Source organism: Heptranchias perlo, unplaced genomic scaffold (assembly GCF_035084215.1).
Source record: "Heptranchias perlo isolate sHepPer1 unplaced genomic scaffold, sHepPer1.hap1 HAP1_SCAFFOLD_1073, whole genome shotgun sequence".
Taxonomy (NCBI): Eukaryota; Metazoa; Chordata; class Chondrichthyes; order Hexanchiformes; family Hexanchidae; genus Heptranchias; species Heptranchias perlo.
The window spans coordinates 35001-45000 of NW_027138293.1; positions in this window are offsets into that span (position 1 = coordinate 35001).

Consider the following 10000-nt stretch of genomic DNA (forward strand, 5'->3'; position numbering starts at 1 on the left):
CTGCTTTGCAGCTGACCATGTGCCCTGATTTGTGACGCCCGTTTGGAGGCTGATATCTCAGGAAGGCCGAGGCCGATTTCCTCCGGGTATGGCTCGTTGCGTGCGGCAGGAGGAGGCGCAGCGTACGGTACCGAGCACTGGGAGGTGCGGTGCTGCCCGCCGGAGTGACAGCGAAAGGCTGCGCACCGCTTTCCGCCTGGTAACTCGGCGTCCGTGAGACCGACCGACTCCGCTTTATCGCCGGAGCTAGAGTGGGGCAAGGGGCACGGTTGAGTACCGGAAGGATGACGTTCGCACACGGGGAAGTCGAGTGCCGGGCCGCTGAAAGCGAGCAGGGTGCCACCGACTCTTCGGGCCCACTCGGAGGCTGATATCTCAGGAAGGCCGAGGCCGATTTCCTCCGGGTATGGCTCGTTGCGTGCGGCAGGAGGAGGCGCAGCGTACGGTACAGAGCACTGGGAGGTGCGATGCTGCCCGCCGGAGTGACAGCGAAAGGCTGCGCACCGCTTTCCGCCTGCTAACTCGGCGTCCGTGAGACCGACCGACTTCGCTTTACCGCCGGAGCTAGAGTGGGGCAAGGGGCACGGTTGGGTACCGGAACGATCACGTTCGCACACCCGGGAAGTCGAGTGCCGGGTCTCGAAACGGAGCCGGGTCAGCCCAATTTAAAACGGAGAATAGAGTGCTGCCCTCTGCGGGTGAAAACCTGGAAGTACGTTGGTTAATGATTTCCAGTTCACCCCGCTTGGTCAGGCCCACTCGGAGGCGGATAACTCCGGAACGCCGAGGCCGATTTCCTCCGGGTATGGCTCGTTGCGTGCGGCAGGAGGCGGCGCAGCGTACGGTACCGAGCACTCGGAGATGCGGTGCTGCCCGCCGGAGTGACAGCGAAAGGCTGCGCACCGCTTTCCGCCTGGTAACTCGGCGTCCGTGAGACCGACCGACTCCGCTTTAGCACCGGAGCTAGAGTGGGGCAAGGGGCACCGAAGGGTACCGGAACGATCACGTTCGCATACCGGGAAGTCGAGTGCCGGGCCGCTGAAAGCGAGCAGGGTGCCACCGCTCGGGGCCCCGGTTTGTCCGTCCCACCCGGAGGCCCATATCTCCGGAAGGCACAGGCCGATTTCCTCCGGGTATGGCTCGTTGCGTGCGGCCGGACCAGGCGCAGCGGACGGTACCGAGCACTCGGAGGTCCGGCGCTGCCCGCCGGAGGTACAGCGAAAGGCTGCAAACCACTTTCCGCCGCCTCCCTCCGCGGGCGTGAGACCGACGGTCGTCGGGTTTGGTTCCGCGGCTAGAGCAGGACGAGGGGCAGCGAACGGTACTGGAAGGAACCCGGTCGCACACCGGGAAGTCGACTAGCGGGCCGCCGAAAGCGAGCTCGGGGCCCCGGTTTGTCCGTCCCACCCGGAGGCCCATATCTCCGGAAGGCACAGGCCGATTTCCACCGGGTATGGCTCGTTGTGTGCGGCCGGACCAGGCGCAGCGGACGGTACCGAGCACTCGGAGGTCGGGCGCTGCCCGCCGGAGGTACAGCGAAAGGCTGCAAACCACTTTCCGCCGCCTCCCTCCGCGGGCGTGAGACCGACGGTCGTCGGGTTTAGTTCCGCGGCTAGAGCAGGACGAGGGGCAGCGAACGGTACCGGAACGAACCCGGTCGCACACCGGGAAGTCGAGTGCCGGGTCTCGAAACGGAGCCGGGTCGGCCCAGTTTAAAACGGAGAAGAGAGTGCTGCCCTCTGCGGGTGAAAACATGGAAGTACGTTGGTTAATGATTTCCAGTTCACCCCGCTTGGTCAGGCCCACTCGGAGGCGGATAACTCCGGAACGCCGAGGCCGATTTCCTGCGGGTATGGCTCGTTGCGTGCGGCAGGAGGCGGCGCAGCGTTCGGTACCGAGCACTCGGAGGTGCGGTGCTGCCCGCCGGAGTGACAGCGAAAGGCTGCGCACCGCTTTCCGCCTGCTAACTCGGCGTCCGTGAGACCGACCGACTCCGCTTTAGCACCGGAGCTAGAGTGGGGCAAGGGGCACCGAAGGGTACCGGAACGATGACGTTCGCACACCGGGAAGTCGAGTGCCGGGCCGCCGAAAGCGAGCAGGGTGCCACCGCTCGGGGCCCCGGTTTGTCCGTCCCACCCGGAGGCCCATATCTCCGGAAGACACAGGCCGATTTCCACCGGGTATGGCTCGTTGTGTGCGGCCGGACCAGGCGCAGCGGACGGTACCGAGCACTCGGAGGTCGGGCGCTGCCCGCCGGAGGTACAGCGAAAGGCTGCAAACCACTTTCCGCCGCCTCCCTCCGCGGGCGTGAGACCGACGGTCGTCGGGTTTGTTTCCGCGGCTAGAGCAGGACGAGGGGCAGCGAACGGTACCGGAAGGAACCCGGTCGCACACCGGGAAGTCGACTAGCGGGCCGCCGAAAGCGAGCACGGGGCCCCGGTTTGTCCGTCCCACCCGGAGGCCCATATCTCTGGAAGGCACAGGCCGATTTCCACCGGGTATGGCTCGTTGTGTGCGGCCGGACCAGGCGCAGCGGACGGTACCGAGCACTCGGAGGTCGGGCGCTGCCCGCCGGAGGTACAGCGAAAGGCTGCAAACCACTTTCCGCCACCTCCCTCCGCGGGCGTGAGACCGACGGTCGTCGGGTTTGTTTCCGCGGCTAGAGCAGGACGAGGGGCAGCGAACGGTACCGGAACGAACCCGGTCGCACACCGGGAAGTCGACCAGCGGGCCGCCGAAAGCGTGCTCGGGTCCCCGGTTTGTCTGTCCCACCCGGAGGCTGATATCTGAGGAAGTCCGAGGCCGATTTCCTCCGGCTAACTCGGCGGGCAATGTGTCCCCCCCACCATCTTCGGCTGATTACCGTGGCTGGACCGGATCAAGGAGCAACGGAACCGTGCCAGAACGACGTCGGTCGGACGGCGTGAACTGATAGTGCCGAGGCCGGAAACCGAGCCGGAAATGTGCACCGATTTATTGGTCCCACTCGCAGGCCCATATCTCCGGAAGGCCGAGGCCGATTTCCTCCGGGTATGGTTCGCTGCGTGCAGCCGGAAGGGGAGCAGCGGACGGCACTGAGCAGCCGGAGGTGCGGCGCTGCCCGCCGGAGCTGCAAGCGAAAGGCTGCGCACCGCTTTCCGCTGGTTAACTCGGCAGGCCGTCAGGCCGACCGACTCCGCTTCAGCACGGGAGCTAGAGTCGGGCAAGGGGCACCGAAGGGTACCGGAAGGATCACGTTCGGACACCGGGAAGTCGAGTGCCGGGCCGCCGAAAGCGAGCTCGGGGCCCCGGTTTGTCCGTCCCACCCGGAGGCCCATATCTCGAGAAGGCACAGGCCGATTTCCTCCGGGTTTGGCTCGCTGCGTGCGGCCGGACGAGGTGCAGCGAACGGTACCGAGCACTCGGAGGTGCGGCGCTGCCCGCCGGAGGTACAGCGAAAGGCTGCAAACCGCTTTCCGCCTCCTCTCCCCTCGGGCGTGAGACCGACGGTCGTCTGGTTTGCTTCCGCGGCAAGAGCAGGACGAGGGGCACCGAGCGGTACCAGAACGAACCCGGTCGCACACCGGGATGTCGAGTGCCCGGCCCAAACCCGCTACCCCCCCCCCCACCCGAAAGCGAGCCACGGTTTGTGGATTAAAAGTGAAGCGGCAAAGATTTGTAAAACAGCGTGAAATGATGAACCAGAAGCCCAAAGTAATGGTGGGAATAAAAGTTCCGAAATGTGAAATGGTGAACCAGAAGTTGTGTGAACTGTTTAACCCAAAGTGGCAAAAATGGATTAAAAGGGGTGAAATGATCGACCGCAAAGCAGGGCAAGCATTAAACAAAAGCAGCAGCATTTTTTAAAAAGGGACAAATGGTTTACCAGAATCCCAAAAGAATGCTCAGAGACTTAAGTGCCAAAGGGGCAAATGGTTAACCAGAAGCTGGGTGAACTGCTTAACCCAAAGTGGGAAAAAGGATAAAAAAGGGGTGAACTGATCAACCAGAAGTCGACAACAATGTGCGGCGATTAAGTCTGAAAGAGGGAAAGGTTGACCGGAAAGCAGGGAAATGATTAAACAAAAGCAGAAAAATTCAGTAAAAAGGGGCAAGTGGTGAACCAGAAGTTGGGTGAACTGCTTAACCAAAAGTGGGAAAGAGGATTAAAAGGGGAGAAATGTTGAACCAGATGTCGAAAACAATGCGCGGCGATGAAGTCTGAAAGAGGAAAAGGTTGACCGCAAAGCAGGGAAAGGATTAAACAGAAGCAGCAATATCTTTTAAAAAGGGACAAATGGTGAACCAGAATCCCAAAAGAATGCTCAGAGACTTAAGTCCCAAAGGGGCAAATGGTTAACCAGAAGCTGGGATGAACTGTTTAACCAAAAGTGGGAAAAAGGATTAAAATGTTGTGAAATGATTAACCAGAAGGCGAAAGCAAAGTGCGGCGGCGAAGTCCTAAAGGGGAAAAGGTTGACCATAAAGCAGGGAAATGATTAAACAAAAGCAGAAAAATTCAGTAAGAAGGGGCAAATGGTTAACCAGAAGTTGGGTGAACTGCTTAACCAAAAGTGGGAAAGAGGATTAAAAGGGGAGAAATGTTGAACCAGATGTCGAAAACAATGCGCGGCGATGAAGTCTGAAAGAGGAATAGGTCGACCGCAAAGCAGGGAAATGATTAAACAAAAGCAGAAAAATTCAGTAAAAAGGGGCAAATGGTGAACCAGAAGCTGGGTGAACTGCTTAACCAAAAGTGGGAAAAAGGATTAAAAGGGGAGAAATGTTGAACCAGATGTCGAAAACAAGGTGCGGCGATGAAGTCTGAAAGAGGAATAGGTCGACCGCAAAGCAGGGAAAGGTTTAATCAAAAGCAGCAATATCTTTTAAAAAGGGACAAATGGTGAACCAGAATCACAAAAGAATGCTCAGAGACTTAAGTCCCAAAGGGGAAATGGTTAACCAGTAGCTGGGTGAACTGTCCAACCCAAAGTGGGAAAAAGGATTAAAAGGGGTGAAATGATTAACCAGAAGGCGAAAGCAAAGTGCGGCGGCGAAGTCGTAAGGGGAAAAGGTTGACCAGAAAGCAGGGAAAGCATTAAACAAAAGCGGCAACATTTTTAAAAAAGTGGCAAATGGTTAACCAGAATCCCAAAAGAATGCTCAGAGACTTAAGTCCCAAAGGGGAAATGGTTAACCAGAAGCTGGGTGAACTGGTGAACCAAAAGTGGGAAAAAGGATTAAAAGGGGAGAAATGTTTAACCAGAAGGCAAAAGCAAAGTGCGGCGGCGAAGTCCAAAAGGGGAAAAGGTTGACAAGAAAGCAGGGAAATGATTAAACCAAAGCGGAAAAATTCAGTATAATGGGGCAAATGGTTAACCAGAAGCTGGGTGAAATGGTTAACCGAAAGTGGCAAAAAAAGATTTAAAGGGGAAAAATGATTAACCAGAAGTCGACAACAATGCGCGGCGATGAAGTCTGAAAGGGGAAAAGGTTGACCACATAGCAGGGAAACGATTAAACAAAAGCGGCAACATTTTTAAAAAAGTGGCAAATGATTAACCAGAATCCCAAAAGAATGCTCAGAGACTAAGTCCCAAAGGGGAAATGGTTAACCAGAAGCTGGGGGAAATGGTTAACCAAAAGTTGCAAAAATGATTAAAAGGGGTGAAATGATTAACCAGGAGGCTAAAGCAATGTGCCGCGGTGAAGTCTGAAAGAGGGAAAGGTTGACCAGAAAGCATTAAACAAAAGCGGCAACATTTTTTAAAAATTGGCAAATGATTAACCAGAATCCCAAAAGAATGCTCAGAGACTAAGTCCCATAGGGGAAATGGTTAACCAGAAGCTGGGGGAAATGGTTAACCAAAAGTTGCAAAAATGATTAAAAGGGGTGAAATGATTAACCAGAATTCGAAAATAATGTGCGGCGATGAAGTCCTAAAGGGGAAAAGTTTGACCACAAAGCAGGGAAAGCATTAAACAAAAGCGGCAACATTTTTTAAAAATTGGCAAATGATTAACCAGAATCCCAAAAGAATGCTCAGAGACTAAGTCCCAAAGGGGAAATGGTTAACCAGAAGCTGGGGGAAATGGTTAACCAAAAGTTGCAAAAATGATTAAAAGGGGTGAAATGATTAACCAGGAGGCTAAAGCAATGTGCCGCGGTGAAGTCTGAAAGAGGGAAAGGTTGACCAGAAAGCATTAAACAAAAGCGGCAACATTTTTTAAAAATTGGCAAATGATTAACCAGAATCCCAAAAGAATGCTCAGAGACTAAGTCCCAAAGGGGAAATGGTTAACCAGAAGCTGGGGGAAATGGTTAACCAAAAGTTGCAAAAATGATTAAAAGGGGTGAAATGATTAACCAGGAGGCTAAAGCAATGTGCCGCGGTGAAGTCTGAAAGAGGGAAAGGTTGACCAGAAAGCATTAAACAAAAGCGGCAACATTTTTAAAAAAGTGGCAAATGATTAACCAGAATCCCAAAAGAATGCTCAGAGACTGAGTCCCAAAGGGGAAATGGTTAACCAGAAGCTGGGGGAAATGGTTAACCAAAAGTTGCAAAAATGATTAAAAGGGGTGAAATGATTAACCAGGAGGCTAAAGCAATGTGCCGCGGTGAAGTCTGAAAGAGGGAAAGGTTGACCAGAAAGCATTAAACAAAAGCGGCAACATTTTTTAAAAAGTGGCAAATGATTAACCAGAATCCCAAAAGAATGCTCAGAGACTAAGTCCCAAAGGGGAAATGGTTAACCAGAAGCTGGGGGAAATGGTTAACCAAAAGTTGCAAAAATGATTAAAAGGGGTGAAATGATTAACCAGGAGGCTAAAGCAATGTGCCGCGGTGAAGTCTGAAAGAGGGAAAGGTTGACCAGAAAGCATTAAACAAAAGCGGCAACATTTTTTAAAAATTGGCAAATGATTAACCAGAATTCCAAAAGAATGCTCAGAGACTAAGTCCCAAAGGGGAAATGGTTAACCAGAAGCTGGGGGAAATGGTTAACCAAAAGTTGCAAAAATGATTAAAAGGGGTGAAATGATTAACCAGGAGGCTGAAGCAATGTGCCGCGGTGAAGTCTGAAAGAGGGAAAGGTTGACCAGAAAGCATTAAACAAAAGTGGCAACATTTTTAAAAAATTGGCAAATGATTAACCAGAATCCCAAAAGAATGCTCAGAGACCAAGTCCCAAAGGGGAAATGGTTAACCAGAAGCTGGGGGAAATGGTTAACCAAAAGTTGCAAAAATGATTAAAAGGGGTGAAATGATTAACCAGGAGGCTAAAGCAATGTGCCGCGGTGAAGTCTGAAAGAGGGAAAGGTTGACCAGAAAGCATTAAACAAAAGCGGCAACATTTTTTAAAAATTGGCAAATGATTAACCAGAATCCCAAAAGAATGCTCAGAGACTAAGTCCCAAAGGGGAAATGGTTAACCAGAAGCTGGGGGAAATGGTTAACCAAAAGTTGCAAAAATGATTAAAAGGGGTGAAATGATTAACCAGGAGGCTGAAGCAATGTGCCGCGGTGAAGTCTGAAAGAGGGAAAGGTTGACCAGAAAGCATTAAACAAAAGTGGCAACATTTTTTAAAAATTGGCAAATGATTAACCAGAATCCCAAAAGAATGCTCAGAGACTAAGTCCCAAAGGGGAAATGGTTAACCAGAAGCTGGGGGAAATGGTTAACCAAAAGTTGCAAAAATGATTAAAAGGGGTGAAATGATTAACCAGGAGGCTAAAGCAATGTGCCGCGGTGAAGTCTGAAAGAGGGAAAGGTTGACCAGAAAGCATTAAACAAAAGTGGCAACATTTTTAAAAAATTGGCAAATGATTAACCAGAATCCCAAAAGAATGCTCAGAGACTAAGTCCCAAAGGGGAAATGGTTAACCAGAAGCTGGGGGAAATGGTTAACCAAAAGTTGCAAAAATGATTAAAAGGGGTGAAATGATTAACCAGGAGGCTGGAGCAATGTGCCGCGGTGAAGTCTGAAAGAGGGAAAGGTTGACCAGAAAGCATTAAACAAAAGTGGCAACATTTTTAAAAAATTGGCAAATGATTAACCAGAATCCCAAAAGAATGCTCAGAGACCAAGTCCCAAAGGGGAAATGGTTAACCAGAAGCTGGGGGAAATGGTTAACCAAAAGTTGCAAAAATGATTAAAAGGGGTGAAATGATTAACCAGGAGGCTAAAGCAATGTGCCGCGGTGAAGTCTGAAAGAGGGAAAGGTTGACCAGAAAGCATTAAACAAAAGCGGCAACATTTTTTAAAAATTGGCAAATGATTAACCAGAATCCCAAAAGAATGCTCAGAGACTAAGTCCCAAAGGGGAAATGGTTAACCAGAAGCTGGGTGAAATGGTTAACCAAAAGTTGCAAAAATGATTAAAAGGGGTGAAATGATCAACCAGAAGTCGAAAATAATGTGCGGCGATGAAGTCCTAAGGGGCAAAAGTCACCCAGAAGGCAGGGAAATGATCAAACGAAAGCAGCCAAAAAATTATTAAAAGAGGGGAACTGATGAACCAAAAGATGAGAAACGGCCCGCAGAGACTAAGTCCAAAACGGGAACTGGTGAACCGGAAATGATTAACCAAAAACTAAGTCCGAAGAGGGAACTGGTAAACCAGAACTGAGTAACCCGATTTTTAAAATTAATTATAAATGGGGAAACGATTGAGCAAAAGGCGGAAATTAAGTCACAGGGACCATGTCCGAAAGGGCAAGAGGTTACCCCGTAGGGGGCATTCGTCAACTCAATCTGAAAACTTTGGAGGCAAATCTGACCAAAATGCGGAAATCGGACCACACCGCGAGGGGCGCCATTCGACGGGGCAGGGTTAGACGCGTCGAACGGTACCTGAAGGTCCCGGCTGCGACACGTGAGTCCGGAGATATGGCCAGTCAAAGTCTGATGGGAGGTACCGAAGCCGAAAAATCGAAACGCGTTTGCGGCGATTCGGTGTCAGAGAGTCGGTCACGAATTCAAATTCGTCCCGCTGATTCGCCAATTGCCAGCCGGTTCCGGGGGGATTGGCGGGGTACCTGCAGGATAGTAAGAGGTGGCATGTCGAGACTTAGCCTGTTTACCAGACTTGTGTCTAGCGCCTCCAGGTCTGCAGAGACCGACCCGGGCTGCCGCCCAACCGACTTTTAAGCCTTTTGGGAGTGGGAATTTTTCCCATTTTTCCCCATTTTTCGGGTTTTTTGGTCGGGCTTGAAAACGGCGGCCCCGAGGCCTCCCGGGGACTTGTGTCTAGCGCCTCCAGGTCTGCAGAGACCGACCCGGGCTGCCGCCCAACCGACTTTTAAGCCTTTTGGGAGTGGGAATTTTTCCCATTTTTCCCCATTTTTCGGGTTTTTTGGTCGGGCTTGAAAACGGCGGCCCCGAGGCCTCCCGGGGCTGGCGGGCTTCGGCTCCCTTGCGAGAGGGTCCGAATTCCACCCGTTTAAGCCCAGAAAGGAGTTCGGAAGTCAGTCGGTCGAGGGAACCCCTTCGGAAGTCCGACGGGGATGGATTCGGCCGGCGTTTCGGATCTCCGGTCAGAGGATTCCCCCCCCTGGGCGGGGGGGTGCGAGTAGCTGCCGGCAAACGGTCCCTTGCACTTGTGGCACAAAAAGTCCGAGCACAGGTTAATGAGTTGGCCGCGGAAGCCCCTATGCCGAAATGAGAAAGCCCCCGTTGCGGGGATTTAGTGACGCATCTGCGGCCGGAGGTGGGAGGCCGTCCTGCCGAATTGACACTTGTCATTCGGGCACCTAGGGATTGGTCGGGTACCCGGAGATTTTCGAGAACACGATTTTCAGAGCTTTCTCTGACAGCCCAGGTGCACTTTAAGAGTGCCTGAAAAAGTGACACTTGGCAAAAGGCTCTCAATTTCAAAGCGGAGACCTTTACAAGAGCACTCGGAAGTCACCTGTCAGCATTTAAAGCTACATCAGGCGGCAATTTTCGAACTCTTTGTCAGTCTGAAATCGTGTTGAGCCTCGACAGCGTCGGGCTCAGGCAGGAGGAGCTTGCCAGCAG